Source organism: Hipposideros armiger, unplaced genomic scaffold (genome assembly GCF_001890085.2).
Source record: "Hipposideros armiger isolate ML-2016 unplaced genomic scaffold, ASM189008v1 scaffold_33, whole genome shotgun sequence".
NCBI lineage: Eukaryota > Metazoa > Chordata > Mammalia > Chiroptera > Hipposideridae > Hipposideros > Hipposideros armiger.
In genome coordinates, this window is record NW_017731383.1 from 916,587 (window position 1) to 937,074 (window position 20,488).

At 56.7% G+C, this 20,488-nt stretch overlaps 1 protein-coding gene across 4 annotated transcripts in view; it reads left to right on the plus strand.

Moving 5' to 3' along the window:
- The window catches only part of ELFN1 (extracellular leucine rich repeat and fibronectin type III domain containing 1), a 105,295-nt gene that overhangs the window by 10,736 nt on the left and 74,071 nt on the right, over positions 1–20,488 (plus strand). For 3 of the 4 annotated variants that reach the window (XR_002123417.1, XM_019637591.1, XM_019637595.1), the window contains exons 2-3: positions 133–252; positions 4,763–4,909. The gene's annotated coding sequence lies outside the window, so the exon portion shown is untranslated. The remainder of the gene's footprint in view (positions 1–132; positions 253–4,762; positions 4,910–20,488) is intronic. The other variant, XM_019637592.1, reaches the window with a different exon arrangement.

Here is a 20,488-nt window from a genome sequence, read left to right on the forward strand (position 1 = left end):
GTTGGTTCTAAATTTAAACACATCCAGCCCCGCACATCCAAAAAGCAAATTGCCGATGTATTGCTTTGCCATGTGACACCTTCAAAAGGTTCATTCACTCTTATTCACCTATTGTGTGTTCTCTCTCCGTAGGTAAGTAGTCACAAGGAATCGGATGCCCCCCAAAACCAACTCTGAAATGACCTGTCACCTTTATAAAAGAGATGCTGAAGAACAAAGTGGGCAATGTTTTGATGACACTTAAGCAAATACGTAAGTGCTTGTCATTTGGCTGTTTTTTGGTCTAGATCTCTGATACAGAAAGACTGAGCATGAAGGAAGCGAGAAGCAGGAAGGTTGTCCTAGGCTGAGCGGTGGCCGTCTAGGGACGGGCTTCCTGGGGACCTCCTGGGTGTGTGGGCAGAACGCACACCCTGAGAACCGCAGAGCAGCTCGCTGCCTGCCGTAGGCCATTCTCCAGCGCAAGGCGGCCATTGGGCTGGAAGGATCCCTAAGCGGATTCCTTTAAAATGGGAATCAGGCGGTAACGGTGTCAATAGTGGGCCAAGAGAATTTGAGACTTCATCTTGAAAAATAAAAGAAGGGGGAAATATCTTGAATTTGCCTTATATTCAAGGAATTTTAGGTTATGAATGCAATTATCTGCTAACTTGTAGAACCAACAAAGAATTCATCAAGTGTTGATTTGGCAGGGTCATAATTTTCCAACAAACCGTGATAGTTCAACACATCCTGCGTCTCTGTGTGAGTCCCCAACCCCCATGGACAGGACTGGTTTTGCTGAAACGTACAAGGGCACCACCAACCTTCCCAAGAGCCATCCGATTAACGGATATTCAGATATTCACATTGCTCCTTGTTGAAGAGCTGTCCTGTCAGCAGCCTTGTCGGTTTCTGTGTTCTCAGTTTCCGGCCTGTCGGGCACCGCAAGGCCCCCCCACGTGGCTTTGGGCTGCATCTGAACCTCCCTGAGTCTGACATTATGGGCAGCCTGAAACTTGCACCTTTCTTGAGGTTGACAGTTTGACTTTGCAGTTGATTTGCTCTGGACTTCCACGGCTTCACAGTGTGACTTCCAGGCCTTCCAACGTCGGGTGTGCACGTGTGCGATTCTGGGGCTACCAGATGGTGGTTTGAGTGGAGCCCTGTGTATAAACAGTCTGTTCATTAGTGCAACTGTGTTACGATAATTTCTATTTTCCTGTGCAGCCTCATGACTGCAGGCACTCTGGTAACGGAAACTTTGGCAGTAGGGACCTCCGGTGGGGAGCGGAGAGCAGTCTTGGAACAGGTCAGAATTCTGCCTTCACAGTCAACCTCTTTGGATGTCACTTTTCACTTTTGGGCAACTTGCTCAGCCAGCCTTGGTCTCCCAGCTTCATTGGGGATGACAGTTGTGCCTGCCTGATGGCTGAGGTGGCCCACGTGCAGCGGGTCACAGGGACTTTATGAGCGTAGCTGTCACATTTATTTCTGACCAGCTGTTCCCCCGTCCTTTAGTAAAGTGTGCCGGCCGGGGGACAGCTGGGTGCACATCAAGCACGGGGACTCGGACGGACTCGTGCTCCAGGAGCCGCCTGCTGCCCTTGGCCTGTGGCCTGAGTGCTCCGGCCTCACAGGATGGTCTCTGTAGGCCCCGCCTGAGCCACGGTCTTGCAGACACAACCCTCCCTCTGGTTTCTGTGAAACGTGGTAGTAGGTGGAACTGTTTATAAGTGATTGTCACACTCACTCCTCTTGTCAGGCTACGAGAGGAGCTGGTAGCAGATAGTGGGAGGTGACATTTGTGATACAGGCCTGAGACATAGGCCTTAGGTACAGATATCGTATTATATTTGGGTTACAGAGTGAGGGAAGGTGTATCCACTAGGGTTTTTTCAAGCATAGCTGGCAGACGCCCTGAGAAACCATCTCATGCGCAGAAGGACGGTAGGTGGGCTCACACAGCTTCTCCCCAGCTCCTCACTCCGCGGCCGTCATGTTGGCTCCATCCTCACAGGGCTGTCTCTGTGTTGAGGTAAGAGCACCAGCCTCTACACCTCAGTCACTTTTCTTTCCCAGTTTCCCCAATAAAAGTCCCAGGATTGAATCTCCAGAGACCAGCCTGGTTCATGAACCTGACCCTGAACTAGTCACTATGGCAAGGAGATGGAATCCATTTATTGGCCAGTTCTGGGTCACATGCCCAGCCCTAGACAATCGGTATTTAAAAACTACGTTAATGTGAAAGCAACTTCCCGTGCGTTGGGAGTTAAAGCATACTTCTAAATACCGTATGCCGAAGAAGAAATCATAAATAGAAGTTACAAAGTATACGTGGAACTCCTCACTCTCCCCTCCCCAGCCCTGGGAGCCGCCCATCTACTTCCTGTCTCTGGACGTGCCGCCCTGGGTGTTTCCTGTAAGTGGACGCACGGTGTGTGGCCGTCGTGTCTGGCGTCTCTCACTCAGCATCACGAAGTTCATCTATGTTGTAGCCTGTGCCATTCCTTTTGGAGGAACCGATTCTTGTTTGCTGAATAATTGGGAGGGTTAAATGACGTCCCGTTTGCAGAAGGGCCGAGTTTAGGGCCTGACACATTCAGGGTATTGAAGAGTTTCCTTCCTTCCCTGGGTCGTTGGAACCCAGTGGCGATACCACATAAGTGGCCCTCATGGGATCAGTGGCTCCAACCTCTCTGCACGCCAGGCTTCTGCAGGGAGCAGAAGGACCAGGAGTGGCAGTGTTAGCCAGTCTGCATGGTCCCCAGTTGCCCTTGGCTGGCCTGGTAAATATCGAAGCAGCCTCCGACACACAATTCAGGCCGTGGGGACATGATGCCACAACCTTGTCTGGAGAAAGGCTGTGACGGCACAGAAGCCGATCGTGCCGTATTAGGATGTAAATTTGTAAGCAGGCATGAGAAGCTGCGGAGGCGCAGGTGACCGTGGCTGACCTCATGGCTGAATGTCTTTCCCATGGAAACCTGGCCACTAAGGACAGAGACTTCGTGCCCTGTGGACCCTGGTTTTCACCCCAGTCTCACCACTGCCCTTTTCTTGGCTCCCAGCTGGGTGTGACGGAACCTGGTGCCATGGCCGCCTGACTGGAGAGTTGCTTGTGTGGCACAGTGACCCCAATATGGTGGTCACAAAGACCCTTGAATGAACAGCAACACAAAAATAGAAACAGTTCCCATTAGGGTGCTCTATAACACAGGAATTACCTTAGTAGCACCCAGTTATCTGGGAAAAGATGGCGAACGATTTTTTCCAAACGAGGAATATCTAAGTTGAGGGAGGGGGCAGGATATAAGAAAAACATTTGCTGCCAAGGTTTTTGGAGAAAAAAAATTAAAGGCAACCAATTGAAAATCACATATATTTTATTACAAAAACAAAACTCTGGGTTTATGTGAAATTCAAATTTTTCCCAAGGGAAATTAACGAATACCGTTAAAGCCGAGTCTAGTTTGTAAGAGCAGTTCATCCGGAAAGGGAACAAACCCTCTTCCCAGGGAGCATTTCAAGATTGCTTCTGAGATGCCTGCAGCACAGGGTCAGAAGTGAAAACATCTTTTTCCTTCAGATGCCGGTGGTGTTCCCTGTTGGGTGTGGACTCAGCCCGGCCGGCAAGGGCTGTGTGGCCGGGGGATGGTTTGGAGGTTTATGTCAATGGGAGTATTTTCACTTAACATCACACAGTAAACACAAAGAAAATCCCATTTTGGACCCAATGCCATCGTGGCCCAGAATCGAGACTTTGGTGTGTCACTCTGCTTTCTGCCGAACTGAGTCAAACCCGAACATGACAATCTTGTCCCAGTGCGAGGCTCGCTGCTCTCATCAGAGATATTAAACACTACCCAGCACTCACGTCTCCCGTTATTCGTTTAGTTCTTTAATAAATGAAACCTTAACCCACGCACAATTTCCGAAAGCCAGCCTTTCAATATCTTAATAAATTATTTCCTGAGGAGGAAGCCGTTGCGTTGCCCTGTGTGGAGCCAGCGACAAAGCTGCTGATCCACACGGAGGCCTACTGTACTCACCCTGTGCCCTCTTACAAGGAGACGACAGTGCCGAGGCCACACGTCATGGGGCCACACCAACGTCTGTTGAACTGCATTGCGCCAAGCAAGTGGCTCAGTGTGGGGAGGATGGGCTGGGAGAAAGCAGACGCTGTCCTGGGCCTCAGGTACCACCTGGTGACAGCTGTGGACAACCCCTCGCGCATCTATAGAATGGCCTGCAGTTGCCTCCAATCCACTCACCCAGCTCCGGCACTGGGATGGGGGTGGGCTGTGGAGGGGTGCCCTCCCTTTGGAGGGATTGCAGCCAGGTGGTCAGCTGGGACAAGGACTCGGGACAGGGGTGTCACATTTGGGGGCTGGACTCAGAGTTTCAGAGGCTTTCCCAAATCCGAACATCTACAGTTGTGTACGTCACGGTCAAGCTGAAAACCGGAGTGAGATACTGTTAACTTCTATGAGAATGTTCCAAAGAAAACACAACTAAACTAAACCAGACCCGGCAACACCGAGTGTTGGCCAGAGTTGGGCGCAGCGGGAGCGTCCTGCGTGGCTGGTGGGAATGCAAGTGGGCAGGCACTTTGAAAAGCAGTTTACCCGTTTCTTAGGAAGGTAACACCCAGCAGCCCCACTCCTAGGTATTGCCCCAGGAAAAATGAAAGTTGTTTTTTACAGAAAGCTGGACATGAGTGTTTGTAGTGGCCTTCTCTGCAGTGGCCCCACACGGGACAGAACCCCTATTTTTTTCCCAGGTGAAAGGATGCCGCCCCTCGGAGCCTCGTGCAGGGGGCACTTCTCTAAGCTACTGGTAATGCGCACGGCTGGATCTCAGTGGAAGACGCCCAGCATGAGAGGCTACTGCTGCTCGAGTCCATTCATGGTGCAGGAACAGCAACCAGGTGAGTGGCGGGTCTGACTGCAGACGGGCGCGAGGGGACTTTTTGGGGTGATGGCACTTCCGTATCATGATTGGGGTGGTGGTGCATGGATGTCTGCATTTGTCTACACTCCTGGAACTGTATATCATGAGTGAATTTTGGGGTATGTAAATAAAAGGGAATTAAAAATTTAAACAAACAACAGATGGAACTGATAGAAAACTCCACCTCCAACCCAGGCAAGCTCCCGCTTTAAATCAAGGCCCTGCGCACCCAGCAGGATGGATTGCCTCGTGTTGTGAGGATGTGGAGAAACTGAAGCCCTTGTGCTCCTGGTGGGGATGTAAAATGGTGCATCTGCTGTGTGAAATAGTATAGTGGCTTTAAATTTACACAAAATTAAAAAAATTAAACATAGAAGTATGATATGACCCAGCAATTCCACGTCTGGGTCTATACCCTAAAGCAATGAAAGCAGAGACCTGAAGAGGTGCTCGCACACCCACGCTCACAGTTGACAGCAGCCAACAGGTGGAGGCGTTGGAGGATGGATGACACACTGGGGCCCGTACAATAGCTTCAGCCTTAAAAAGGAAGGAAAGTCGTCATGCTGAGTGAAATCAGCCAGTCACAGGAGGACACACACTGTGTGACCCCACATCTGTGAGGACCTAGAGACTCATAGAGACAGGAAGTAGAAGGTGGGGCCCGGGGCTGGGGAGGGGAGATAGGGAGTGCGTGTTTCATGGGGACAGAGTGTCAGTTTGGGAAGATGGAAAGTTCTGGAGACGGCGGTGGGTTCGGCTGCACCACAGTGTGAATGTACCTAATGCCACAGAACTGCACATGTAAAAATGGTTATTAAGATGGTCAATTTTCTATGTATTTTACCACAATTACAAGTTAAAACAATAGCTCAGTGAAGAGGCTCCTGGTGGCTAAATATAGGACAATATGAGCATCAGAATAAATGATAGTAACAGATGGAAACAAAAACGGCCATCCGAGCCCCTCCGTCACCCCAAACCCAGCAGCACGGTCATCCCTTGTACATGGCTGCGAATTCTTGGCTTTCTGCCTGCGCCCACAAGCCCTGAACACACAGAGGACTCCTCAAACCCATTTTTTATTTCCTGCCACCAAGAAAATGCGTGCCTGTCCCCTCTCTCCTCTGTGGGGGCCTCGGGAAAGGGTGGGCAGGGACTAGGCACTTGTTTGGGAACGGGAAAGGCCACAGGAGGAAGCTCCCCCGTTCAGTCACTGCTGAATGCCGTGCCGGGCCCCCTGTGGGTGCTCGGCGTCCGGAGGGCCCAGTCCTACAGCCCAGGGGGAGGCAGACACAGGCAAGGAATTACAGGTGTGGTGAGCAGCCTGGGGGAGCAGCGTTCACACCTACAACATCCCAGTACACAAAGGGGGTGTCAACTCCTTCACCCACGTCCGCAGTGTGGAGTCAGCTCCTTCCACTGCAGGTGCTGCCATGCCCTGCCCAGGGACCCCCCTCAACACCTCAGGGCGCAGGTCTGCTGTCCGCTGCCTCATTGCACTGCTGGGGGCTTCCTCTGAAAGTGCTGAAGTCACCCCCCCTCCACCACTCATCCTTCACCAGCCATCACCATCCATCCGTCCGTCCACCATCCATCCGTCCATCCACTACCCATCCATCTATCCATCATTCATCCACCAACCATCCATCCATCCATCTATCCATCAATCCATCCACCATCCATCCATCCATCCATCATCCATCCATCCACCATCCACCATCTATCTGTCCATCCGTCCATCTATCCATCATTCATCCATCCATCCACCATCCATCCATCATCCATCCATCCATCCATCCACCATCTATCTGTCCATCCATCCATCTATCCATCATTCATCCATCCACCATCCATCCATCCATCCACCATCCACCCACCATCCATCCATCCATCCACCATCCATCCACCATCCATCCACCATCCATCCATCATCCATCCATCCATCCACCATCCATCCATCCATCCACCATCCATCCATCCATCCATCATCCATCCATCATCCATCCATCCATCCATCCATTCATCAATCATCCACCGTCCATGGAGAGAGCAGTTGTGTGAGTCCCTCGTCTCTCAGCTGTATGAGCCCATCTACTCTCCGTTCGGGCATAGGATGGCTTCACGTGGGTGTCTGTCGTCAGGAGAGAAACGTTAGCTTGGTCTTTCACTCAGTGAACATTTTCTGCTAGGAGCCGGTCTGAGGCCCCCCCCACCCCCCGCAGAGATGAGATGGCGAGCAGCAGATCGCTGCAGGTCAGGGCAGAGTCAGGAGAGAACAGGAATAACCCACCTCCAACAGATGGAGCAGGCAGGAGCTTCAGAGAGGGCTGAAAGGAAGGAGCAAAACTCCCCCAGGAAAACAGCTGTGAAGAAGGAGACAGACCTGTAAGCTGAACCCTGGAACACAGGACCCACTGCCTGGAGAAAAAGCCGGGCGTGACTCTGTGTCCCAGAGGCCATTTTGGGGGCGGTGGGGGTGTAGCATGAAGTGGGGCTTTCAGTTTAATTTTTACACATCTGTGTACTGTTTGTATTTTGTGTAGCTAGAGTCCTTTATGATCAGAAAGAAAGAAAAGGGCGAAGCAGGAAGCCTGTGGCCTTGTGGACAGGGGGTCGGGACCCTGCACCATGTTGGAGCACCCACAGCCCCCGGGTGAACCCGGGCGGGGATCTGAGTTGGGTCTCTGCAGGGAAATCATCGGGGCTACGCCAGAGGCTGCAGGGCGCCCCCAGCCCCAGGGAGAGCTGGGCAGGGAGCACTGGCTCTCCTAGCGAGCTCCTCTGGGGGGCAGCAGAGGCCACAGAACCCTCTCCGTGGGTGGGAGCAGGACGTGGGCTAGGCCCGTTGTGGGCGGAGGAACCCAGGCGTCCTGTCTGCCTCACTCCCTCTGGGGAGGCGCGCTCCCCTTCCCTCAGGCCTTCTTCCTACCTGGCCCTTGGCCAGGGCTGCTGCTGGTCTATCCAGGAGGCCAGCAGCCAATTCTCTCCCACAGTCTCTCTTCCCTCTGTCTCTCTCCTGTGGGTGTCTCCCTCCCCCATTCAAACAGTCACCTAATGACAAAGCTCTTTGTCCTGCAAAGGTGTTGACATCTGTGATTTATGTTAGATACCTGCTGAGGGCCAGACTCTGTGCTAGGCACAGCAAGGGTGGCGCGAAGTCACAGAGGGCTGCGTCCTCCAGGGAGAGTGCCAGGCACACCCAGGCCGTAGGATTGTAGATCAGAGCCCAGCGTGAGCAGTCCAGTCAGGGGCAGGAAATGGAAGCTGGACTAGACGGTCAAGGCTGTACTGGAAACCCCGGGCTGCTCCCGCCTCCTGGCTGTGCGCAGCGCAGCTGCGGGCGTGGGTGTGAGTATCTTGGAGACCCCGTTTCCAGGTTCCTTTGGATGTACCTGGCCGCCTTGCCGCCACGTTGCGGCCGCCGCTCTCATGGGGCATGTCCTCTGCTGTGCTCTGCCGCGGGTCCTCCCGGCTCCTGCCTCTCTGCTCAGAGAGCCAGAAACACACCTGCAGCCACAGCCGTTCCTGCTCTGAGGTGGCAGAGAGCCCCGTGCTTCTCATCCTAAAACGTGCAGTGGTGGTGGACGTGTGGTGGCAGCTGGGAAGAGGCCGGCCTCATGGGGGAGCGGAGGGCAGGTACAGGCGTGGAAATACCCAGCCTGCACCGCTGTGGGGGAGGGGAGCCCGGGGCTGCTCCACCTTCCAACCGAGTGGGGAGACTCCAGCCCCTGCATGGGGCCCGGCACAGACAGGTCCTTACAAAGCAGGTCCCTCCCGGGTGGCCGGGTCTAAATGCAGCTGGGTGTGGGGGTCTCAGGGAGAGCATGGTGTCTGCCACCCCACACCTGCATGTCTCCTTGGAAATCAGACTCGGCTCCATTGTTGGCACCGGCCTGCGTGTAAAGGCCTCCTGCGCCTTCTTTCCTGCTCCTGAAAGGGTGTCTCCTGCCCCTGCCACGCCCATACCCACCTTCTCCGTTGACATGTGTCTGGTTTCCTCTGCAGCCCACAGGGCTGTGGCCTCAAAGGCTGCACCGGGAGCTGAGTGGCCTAAAACCAGGGAAGGAACATTTGCGTAAACTCGTTAAACCCAACGAACGCTCCGCCCAGTGAGCCCATCCCGCTGGGCCTTGTAATCTCGTTGGGCCTGCGGGATAATTTGTTTAGCTGGGCCGATCAGCAGAAGGTTAATTCAATTGGACTTGGGTTATTTATTTGTGCCAGGATTCGCTAAGTGTCACTGGAGGTACATGAGGTCTTCATTATGGCGGCGAGGTGGCTTCATCAGGGTGACAGCTACTCCTGCCGGACCCTCCTCCCCTGCCCCTCTCCCAGCACCTGGGCCCTCCTGCCCAGGAGGGGATGGGGGCCTGCAGTCGGGAGTCTGGGGTTCCCCAGATGGATACGTGGCTGGGGCGTGGTTCCAGACGGGTGCGCTGGTCATCCCCCACCCCCTCGTCTCTCCAGACCCTCTAAAGGCTGCCTGTTCCCCACCCTGGGCCCCCCCTCCCTCACGGCCTGTAGTGGTCGCTCAGTGGGTACCAGGTATGGAGCTACACTCTTGACACTGTCTCGTTTATAAGGCCTCAGAGGTCGGCTCACGTGATCTGTTTGTGGATGAGAAGCTGGAAGCCCGCGGAGGCTCCCAGACCTCTGAGCTTGGACACTGGACCCCTCACTGCGGTGTTCAGCCACACCGAGCGTCAGCTCACCCCACTCACGTTGAACGACGTAATATCCCAACTGTCAAAACCGTCACGTTCTCATGTCGCCTTGAAGTCTACCGTCTCCAGGGCTGAGCCCTGAGCCTGGAGACCCCAGGGTGGGAAGGAGGGAGGACATTGTCCAGAACAGACATGTGAGTGGTCTGCCTGGGCTGCGGAGCCGGCTCTGGGGGGCTCATAGGAAGGGAAAAGCTGGGGACAACCAGGCCTGGAGGAAAGAGCCTCTCAATTCCGTTAGCTCTCATTTAGCTTTCAGGGGTCCGGCCAGTTATGTCCTAGCGGGGACGCAGGGGAGGGGAGAAGCCAGCGCCCCCGCCCCTTTCACAGTGGGGGTCGGGTCCGAGGGGCTCTAGAAACATCATCTGGATATGGGGACGTGTGAAAATGTGGGGAGGGCAGGGCCTGGGCGTGGGGCAGCATGGGAGACTGAAGGCCCCTCTGCCCTGCCCTCTGCCAACTCGACTGGGTGAAGGGCCTGTGGGGAGCAGCCAGGCAGGTGGGGGGCAGTGGGCGTTCGGTGCAATCAGAAGCCCCCTGTGCCCCACAGAGAGGACATGAGTCCCCCGGAGGCTGGCTGATCAGCAGATGCGGCTATCGGGGATGAGGAGGCCACAGCTTGGGAGGACGCTGTGACCGGGGGCCGGTGGCCTTGAGAGAGGACGGTGTGGAGCGAGTCCAGCGGCCTGGGGACGCCTGCCCTCCCCGCTGACTGCCCGCAGAGCCTGATATGCTCACGAGCTTGGCAAGCATCACCCAGCTTTAACTGGTGCGAGAAGCGACCTTTTATATTTCAGATCACATGAAGTTAATTTGCACTCCAAGTTCAAGAGAGCTCCTGAGAAGGTACAAATGTGATTTCTTAACAGCTGTTACTGTAGGACTCAACATGACAGAGAAGATGAGAAGCAAGGATTCATTTTTAGACCTAAAGAAATGCAGGCTCTCTCCCTGGAGCCCGCCGGGACAGCAGCAATCAGAAAGAAAGGACCCGAGGGAGCACGAGGCCCAACTGTTCACCTTGTGCATGTCCCTGACCCATAGCTGCCCTATTTCTGTTTTAATACCACCAACGACGGAGCGCTCACTGCCTCTCAGAGCAGCCAGGTCTCATATGGTCAGGCGTGGCTGTGAGAAGCCTGTCAGTCAGACGGAATCTGCTTGTGTTGGTGTGTCCTGCCCTCTGGAGACACAAAAGCGTCCCTCGCTCCTCAGACCAGCGCTCCCAGCACCTGAAGGTGGCCAGCTCATCTCCCTCTGCTGCCGACCACCTCCGACTCCATGCCCAGGTGTCCCTCCACTGATGTCCAGGCCCTGGGGTGTTGTGGTCTCCTAAGGGAGGCACTCGGACCAAACACAGCATCCCTTTCCTGACTGACCCACCGAGATTCCCCTCGCTCTCCTACTTCTGGACATCGCACCTCCACAGGACAGCTGCCGTACCGCCCGCCCGCCTGCTCCACGTCCACCGAGAAGCCCCTGGGTGCCAGTCCTGTGCCACTCACTGCTGGGAGTCAGGACGGGAGAGGCGGCCTGCAGGGGGGTGAGCCTAGTCCAGCAATGGGACCGACTCCAATGGGGTTTGTTGGTTTTAGGGCCAACCCATCCGCCCACGGTGGCCCAGCTGTCACATTTACCCCGGGGCCCTCCCTGGGCTCTCTCACAGCCTGACCCCTGGGCTCCCGCAGCAAATGCATCACCTTTTTGACTCCAGCCTTTAGAGGTCAGATAGCACCTGTTATGGGCTAAACTATGTCTCCCCCCGCCATGTGTATGCTGAAGCCCTAACCCCTAGGACCTCAGCGTGTGACTATTTGGAGACCCGGTCTTTACAGAGGTGCCCAAGCTAAAATGAGGCCGTTGGGGTGGACCCTGCTCCAATCCGACTGTTGTCCTTGTCAGAAGAGGAGACTGTGACACAGACACACACACAGGTGACCACGTGGAGACGCAGGGAGAAGGGAAGCCTGTGGATGGACCAGCCCTGCCCACACCAGACGTCCAGCCTCCGGGACCGTGAGAAGGGAATGTGTGCCGTCCAGGCTGCCCCTGTGGTGCTTCATCAAGCTGCCCCCGCTGACTGACACAGCGCCCCTTTGCTGTTCTGTCCATCCAGGCGATCACAGAGGCCTGTCCAGGTTAAAGGAAAGGACACAGAAGACCCACCCCTGTTGATGGGAAGGCTCTGGAAGAGGGATTCAGGCATGCCTGTCTGAGGAGCAGCGTGCCTGTCGGAGAAGCTGCGAGGCCACCCACAGCGGGTGCTGGGAGCCAGCCAGGCCGGGCCAGTAGAGGAGCCGACAGGTGGGCCTTGGTGCGGACTTAGCAAGCCTCATGGGCCTTGGGCTGCAGGTGACCACCTGGGAGCAGAGGCTCAAACCTGAGCCTCCGAATGCAGACAGTGCTGCCTGGGGAGCTGGAGGGAGCCACTCACCCTTAGAGATGGAAGTGCCGCACGGGTCGCAGGCTCCTGGCTCTGCCTTTCCCACCGCCTGGCACTGCGATCCCCCCACGAAAGCCTTCCAGGCTCCCTCCCGCTGAACTACCGCCTCAGGAGTTGTGCGCCGCTGAGGGCCAGGAGGCCTCGCGTCTGAGTGCGTTTTATTCCTCTCATTACTTTGTTTAACAGGCTGTCACAGCCATCTCGGACAGTGTGGAACGAAATGACAGTTTTGGGGAGATGTTGTTAAAGAGAGCGTTTGGGAAAGTATGACAGCGGTGAAGGCTGGATCTCTGAGCTCCGATTCCCAGAGCAAAGCAGAGGCCCTGATGTGGACGAGAGGCAATGATGCCGAGCTGCTGGCGGGGGCCGAGAGCTGCCCCTCAGGCCTCCTCCAGGACCCACCCGGGCCCGGTGGTCTCAGGGTCCCAGCCCAAGCCTCAGCCCCACGTCATGACTGTGAGTCTAGTTCCTCTTCTCCCAGGTCCCTTGTCCACCCCATTCATTCATTCATGAAAGGCGCCCCCAGTGCCCGAGGACACAGAAATGAGAGAGGAAAAAGCCCAGGCTCCTTGGACCCACGGATGTGGCCCGTGTGCTGAAGCACCTCTCTTCAGGTCCTTTCGTTTATCTTCCAATACACTCATTTAAAACAGCCTGCAGTTCAGATGGTTAAACGCGGAGCCACCATGTGGCCCAGCAGTCCCACCCTGGGTGTCTACCCACGAGACATGGAAAGACATGTTCACACGAAGTCCGCACACCCACGTTCACAGCAGCCCAGCTGGCCGCCAGCGCTGAATCGATACCGAAATGTGGCGCGGCCAGACGATGGAGTATTACTCGGCAGAGAAAAGGAGTGGGGTTTCGATACGTGCTTCAGCACGAATGAGTCCTGAAAACATTTTTCTCAGTGAAAGAGCCAGACACAAAGCCCGTGTGTTGTGTGATTCCGCGTATGAGGAATGTCCGTGAGGCAAATCCACAGACAGGAAGTGGGTGCGTGCTTAGCAGGGGCGAGGGCTGAGGAGGGCAGGGTTTCTCCTGGGCGTGGACGTGTTCTGACATCGGGAGGGGGCCGCACACTCTGTGACTTACTAAAGCCACTCAACTGTACTCTCCTATGGGGCGAATTGTGTGGCGTGAGCTACACCTCCACAGAGCTGCTAAACAGAACAGTGCCGACCTCGTAGGCTGGTCAAGCATGTTGGCTGTTTTCTGGAGAACAGTTAAAATAGCGCTTGGCACATACGAAATGCTCCGTAAGTGGTAGCTATTAAGAAGTAGCAAATTTCTGTTAAGCACTTGAAGCCCTGCCTCCCCCAAGAAGCCTGCTGGGCCGGGACAGGCAGGACCCCAGGACACTGGTGGGAGCGCCCTGCATCACACTGTCCACGGCCACTCACCCCTTTGTTTCTCTTCATAGCTGGGTTTCAGACACAGACACCTCTGGTCCCGGGTCTAGCAGTCACCTTTGAGGCACCCGCCAGCCCCCACAGTGGCCTCTTCTTCTTCCCCTCCTTCGCCTCATCCCCCCTCTCCCCTCTCCCTCTGCCCTGCGTGGGAGGGCTCTCTCGGACCCTGGCTGGGGGCTGCCTCTAGGAAGCGTGTGGATTTCGTACCTGGAGGACAGGCTGGTAAATCCATGGGCCAACATTTGCAGGTACCTTTAAACTGACAGAATGGCTAATGATTTAGATGAGATTAAAACTATCCGACTTTGTCTGAGTAAATTAGAAGAATAAAATGAGATTTTACAAGGGCAAAGCCAGAGCAATCTAACAAAAGAGAAGCAGAAACAGGAAAGGAGGGAATTTAGAAGAATGGAGCCACGGAGGGCAGGAGGAAGCTCCGTCCAGAAGTTGCTCCTTAACGTTAATCATCACCAGGCCCTCCAGGTCTGCCCGGGGCGCAGAGCACTCACCAGCTGGCTGAGTCATCCTGCCGGCTCTGCTCTGTGGGGCTAGAGGGACGGGTGCTAGAGGGACGGGTGCGTGGCCTCCTTTGGGAGCCGATGGCACGACCCAGGGCGTCTTTACCTTTACTGAGCACCTACTGTGTGCCAGGCACAGGGCTTCCCGCACTTGCTGTGTGCTGGGTGCCTACCTGGCATTTCCTAGTAAGTGCAAAGATTCTGTAAGTCAGGTGTGGGCACTAATTTACAGATGAGTAGCCAGGCTCACAGGTCAGCAACTTGCCCAAGGTCACACCGCCAGGAAGTGGCTTGGGCCCAGAGCTGCCCGGTTCTGGAGCCCAGGATCGCTCGACTGTTCAACAGCTGTGCTGAGCACCTGCTGTATGCGGTCTGAGGGGCAGAGGGGAGCCCTCCCACCCCCGGGCGGTGCTGCGGAAGGGAAGAGGTTACACTGACAGGTAGTTATGCTGCCCTGTGGTGAGTCCTTGATGGGGCAAACCCAGGGGCTTCAGGGGTGCATGCAAGGTCCTTGTGACCTGCCCTGGTCCTCAAGAGGAACCGCAGGAGTTGGCCAAGCCGCGGGCATGGAATGTGGCAGAAAGGCTCTAAGCCGATGAAACAGCAAGTTCAAAGGTCAGGTGTCCTTGGTGAATTGGAAGTCACTCCTTCCCACCTGGGCCTCTGGCATGAAAGGGACAGTGGGGACCCATGCGGCTGGAGAGGTGGGGACACGGGTTGTCTCTGTGGACGCTGGGGCCTTGGGGATGACAGGCAGGACAAGAGGATCAGACCTGTGCTCTAGGAAGGCCTCAGAGACTGGGTTGGAGGGTTCGTTCCTGAGTCAGGAGATCAGTCGCGAGGCGCTTGCGGAAGACCCCTCAGGACTTGTGAGGGGAGCCCCGCTGTGATAGGAGAAGAGAAGAGGGCCGTCCACGGCGTCCCACCCGGGAGACCCAGGGCTTCAGGTGTGACCGGGGCACAGTTAAGGTCGTGTTCTCTCCTCCGAGTCCCTGTCTTCCTAAGGATGATTTCCCTGCATGTAGCTGGGGACAGTGGCCACCAGGAGTGCTGACCTGACGCCCTCCCAGTGTCTTGTCCTGAAAAGCATGAGCAGCCATTATCTCTCGAAGAGAAACCTTGGGAGAGGTGGAGCCACGTGCCACCCTGAACCAGTCACCATGGCCAGGAGAATTGTTACTCAGCTGGCCAGCTTGGTCACTCGCTGGGGAGGGGCAGAGCCTCCCCCCTGACAGCCCCAACTGGACCACATGGTGCTGGGCAGGGCTGGAGCCCCAGACACACTGACGCCCAGCCCACTGTGAGGGTGGTGGGGGGAGGGCAGTGAGTGGCTCCCGGACACAGTTAGGTCAGATTGGCAGGATTGGCAGGTGTCGAAAGAGCATGGGCTCTAGAACCGACCTCCAGGGTTCTGGCTGGATCAGCTGATGGGATGGTGGTGCCATTCCCTAAGGCGGGCAGGCGGAGGAAGAGGAGCAGGCTTTCAGGGAAAGGCGGTGGGTTCCGTTTCAGGCATGTGGAGTTTGAGGTGCCTGTAGGATGTGCGGACGCCAAGGGCAGGGAGCCACTTGGGGATGTCCCCTGGGGGTTGTGGGCGGCCTCCTGTGGGAGGGGAGGGAGCGACAGGTGAGAGGCCTGGAGGAGGGTCCTGAGGAGTCCTAGCATCTGCTGGCCAGGTCAGCGATGTCATGGAGCCAGCGACAAGGGAGCTTCCAGATGGAGAAGGTAGGCAGCTGGCGTCCGCGCCTGGGCTGGGGACCCTGTGTCCACTCATGGCCCTGTCTGGTTGGAGGCAGAGGCAGAGATAATGAATGGTTCCCTGGGAGAAAAGAGGGGCTTGGAGTGAGGTGGGCATCAGGCCCAGTAAGACCAGTTGGGTTCAGAGCAGGGTCCCAGGCAGGCTCAGGGGGTCCCCGCGGCAGTCTGCTGGGTGCCTTCCCTGTGCTCCCAGCATGCCTTGCAGTCCTTTGCTGGAGCAGCTGATCCCAAAGATGCAGCCCTGGGCTTCCTCGTGGGCCCCTCGAGCCGGGCTGTCACTGGGCTCAGGCTGCCCTGGTGGGTCACCCAGAGTGACTGTGCGTGCATGGCAAGCTTGGACACCCCCAAAGGAGGTGGATGGCAGGACCCAGACCCCTCCACACTCCTTTGTCTTTCCACGGCCAGACCACGTACTGAATGTTGCCTGCCAGCGAGCCATTCGTCCCCGTGTGAAAGAGGCAGGACAGGAGCTTTGAGCAGGGGGCGCGGGCAGAGGCAGGCTCTGGTGCTCTGGTGGGCTTGCCCGCACACCTAATGAGCTGCCTTCAAATGGCTGAGGCTGAGCCGGCGGGGCGGATGCTGGTGACGAGGTACCCCCCAGCACCCGAGGATTTGACCAGGGAGATGGATCTATGTGGGGACAGACCCCAGGGCAGCAGCAGGGAGGTGGGGTGCAGCAGGGTCCCTGGGCCGATGGCTCGGGGAGGGTGGAAGGGGCGGCCGCCATGGCAGAGTGCTGCCGAGGAACACTGATGAAGGCTCCGTGTCAGTGCCGGCCCCCTGGCTCTCGCCCGCGCCATCTCCAGCAGCACCACACCAATTAAAGATGAGCTGAGCATATCGTTAGTCTCCAAATCGTCAGGAATCCAATTAGAGCGTCTTAGAGCCCCTCGAGCAGCTCTGCCAACTGTCCACGCCGCAGAGGCTGTGCGGGCGGCTGCGGGGCTTTGACAAGCTGGAAGGGGCTTTCCCAGGCAGGGGGCTGGGTTAAATTGGCACTGGATTCGTGGCACAGCCAGCCTTGCCCAGGGTCTCTGTCTTTTGACTGGTCAGTGTGGATCTGGACATGAGTGTCCTTTCTCCTGGGGGCGATGGGCCAGACTGATTGGAGGTCTGCTGGGAGATGGTTTCAAATGTCACATTTCCACCCGACTTGGCCCTGGGGGCCATCTGGTCTACTTCATTTTATGGCCGGAGAAACCCTGGAGGTGGGCCTTACCTAGACCCTAAAGCAGACTCGAGACCTGGGCCCATTTGTGACAAAGAGGCCACCAGTCCTCCCACTACAGCTTGTCCCATCTGCGTCCATCAGGGCTCTTTATCATTTGCAGATAACAAGACCTGACTTGAATTTGCTGAGGCAGGAAATGGATTTACCGTAGGCTGGATTCTGGGTTTCGCACATCGAGGGGGAAGGCTCAGATGCTGCCGGGCTGCTGTCATGTCCCTCGTGTTGCTCAGCACGCCGTCTCCTCTCCCACCTGGGGGACACGGCCCAGAGCCCTAGATGCCGTGCCATCTGCCACCAGACGGGACCTGCTTTTCTTCCTCCAACTCCACTTGGAAAAGTCCTGGGGAAGGACAGTGATTAGCCAGATGCTCCCCCTGAGCCAAGCACGGTGGCCCACTGCTGTGGGCTGAGCCGTGTCCCCCTCGAACTTGTGTCAAAGCCCGAGTCCTCTCCACCTCAGAAGGAGACATGCCTTTACAGAGGTGATTCAGTTAAAGGAGGCCCGTGGGGTGGGGTGAGCCAAACCTTCACCTCCTGACGGGTCTGGGCCACGAGTCCTGTCCTGTGACTGCCGTGGAGTGAGGCACGTGGGAAGGTGGCAGCTGCCATCAGAATTGCAGATGGGAGTCTGTTCACTCCTCTACCTAACACTCGCGCTTCTGTGCCACGTGCCAGGCATTGTGTACCTACTGGGAGAGACAGACAATCGACAGGTACTAAGATAAACCAATAATGAGGTCGCTGGGATGGGCAGAACAGGCGTCTTGAGGGCCCCACACAGATCCGGAGGAAGAGCGTTCCAGGCAGAAGAAACAGCAGGTGCAAAGGCCCTGGGGGTGGGGTCAGCAGTGTGGCCGTGTGGCCACTGGAGCTGAGGAACTGAGGGGAGTGAGGTAGAGAAAGGAAGCAGGACGACTGCCTCACAGGCCACCGAAAGTCTCAGCTGGGGAGGGACTGAAAGATGGAGGCCGCTTCTCACAGAGAGTGGCAGGTGCGGAAAAGTGACCTGGAGAGGCCCAGGGCGGTGTTCACTCGCTGGAGGAGGGGGGCGCTCGACTGTTTTGACGGGGAGCCTATTGGATTTGCTTCTGGGTTGTGGGGGGTGGAGAGGAGCAACCAGGGTTTGGCCTGAGCTGCTGGGAGAGCTGGTGCCAGTGCTGAGGCAGAGAGAACATGGCTTCCGTTTGGACACGTTCGTTTGAGCAGGTCCAGGGACTCTGAACATCTGGGGAGAGGCTGGGGCTGGAGCGGTGCTGGCAGGGAAAGGCAGCATCACCACCGGAGCCGCGAGGCGGTGGGTGGTGGCCGGGAGGACAGAGCACTCAAGTCTGAACCCCAGCCTGCTCCTCCCGCCCGAGTGTGGCTCAGGAGAGCCTCAGCGTTCTCCTCTGTGAAATGGGGGCACGTCCACCCTGCAGGCTGTGGTCACCAACCGCACGCAGGCTTCCCTGGCCAGGTGGGTCCCCATCTCCGGCTCGCCCCAGCTGCCCGTGGACAGGTACCCGAGGCCCCTCCCCACTGCAAACCCCGCTTCCTGGCTCCCCTCCCGGTTTCCTCCTCTCTGTCAGGTAAGCCCAGGTGGGGCGGTGGCTCGAGGGCCTGCCTGGTCACTGTCCCTGCGCCCACCACTCTCATCTGACTTGTTCTGAGGGACACATCTCACCTTGAGCACCCTCAGGGCCTGTGTCTCTCCCCAGACCTTGGTGAGGGGCTTGGGGTCCTCAGGGTCGGTGGGGTCTGGAGAAAGCTCCTGCACCACAGGGGCCGGTCTCTGCAGGGCAGCCAGAGGCACGTGGAGAAGAAACCGTGTGTGATGTAAGACCAGGTCTGATGTGGACACATCAGTGTTCTAAAGCGGGGGTGGTCATGGCTCATCCAAGTGGGAAAGCCCCTCCTCACTGTGTGCAGGGCCCGGGGCTTCAGCACAGCAGGGTGGGCCGGGCGAGGGAGGGAGGCACTGCTTTGAGCAGAGACACTGAGGCTGTGGAGCAGAGATGGCCCCGGGCTGAGCTGGGAGCGTCTCTGAACCAGCAGGAACTTTCTCATGCGGGCCGAGAGGCAGCCGGTGACATGATAAACAGCCGTGCGCCCACCCAGATGGGACAGATGACAACATTTTGACACATTTTGTGTAATCTTTGCTAAAGGTGTCTCGATCCTGCCGTGTTTTCATATATTTACATGTGCTTATATGCAAACCGCCCAGGGAACTCAGCTTTGAACTTCCTATCAATGGTATCTTGCTGTCCCTGACATTCAACGCTGGGCGTTTTCGCTGAGTTAACCTTCTAAGCTTTGTCTGCATTGATCCATGTAAGTGCGGCTCATGCACTGTCTGTTTATGTCAGCCCCCGCCGCTGTGAGCAGGCTCCCGCCCTTTCTCCAAGACACACGTGTCTGGGTTCTTTAGGTGGCAGGTAGGAGTGGCTTTGCCCTGTTCTGAGGAGGTGCCTGTGCCCACAGGAGACACTGCTAGCAGTCTGCCACATGATTGCGCTCCCGCCGGTGGGATCCGCACCCACAGTCCATCCCGGCTCACTCTAATTTTTGCCCATGGTGGTTCTGGAAGGGCCTCTCGCTGAGGATTTAGTTTGCATTTCCTGGATTACGACCTGTGGGCCTGCCACCAGGCACCGTGGTTGTGGTTGTCAGGACGGACTGGTTCCTCTCACTGCCGGCGCCCCTCCCGGTGGGCTGTTCTTCCTTCCGTGCTGATGTGGATGCGCTCCTCCGCTGGGCATGTGTGTGGCTGCCTTACTGCTTCCCTGACGACGGGCTTTGTCACACAGCTTTCTGGTTTTGCCCTAGTTGGAGTCGTCAACCTTGGCCTTCATGGTTTGTGCCTTTTGCGTTTAAGAGCTCCCCCTGCCCCGAGACGGTGAGACAGTTGGCTGTGCACATTTCAGCCTCAACCCATCAAGGATGGACTTTGTAACGGGGTGAGGTAGGGGTCGCCTTAGCTGTTTTCCATCCGGGTAGCTGAGTTCCCCAGACCCATTGACTACGCAATCTGTCTTCCCCCCTGACTAGTGTAGCGCCCCCCGACGGATCCACATTTGCCTTCCTGTGTGGTCTGCCATCTGGGTCTTAGTCTGCTCAACACCTCCTTCTGATAAATGGGGTTGATTTGAGTTTCTGGAAGTCCCTGGAGAGGAGCCAGGAGGCACCACAGTGCCTGGGGCTCATTGCTTCTCCTAGAGTCTGCACATTTTCCCCAGCACTCAGGTTGAGTCACCAAGAAAGACCAGTCCTCACCAAGTCAGGAAAAGAAAGGCTGAAGTCGCGGAAGGTCTGAGCCCCCCGCCCCCCGGGGACCCCTGGGGTGCTGCACAGCTAGGGTCTGGCTGTGTGGTGCCCAGGAAGGTGGGGGGTCCCTGATGGGCCCACCTCCCCCCACCTGTTCTCTCCTGGGGCTGTAATCAGATCTGGAGCCTGAGAGCTTTGGCCTGGGGCGGCAGGGGTGGGGGGTG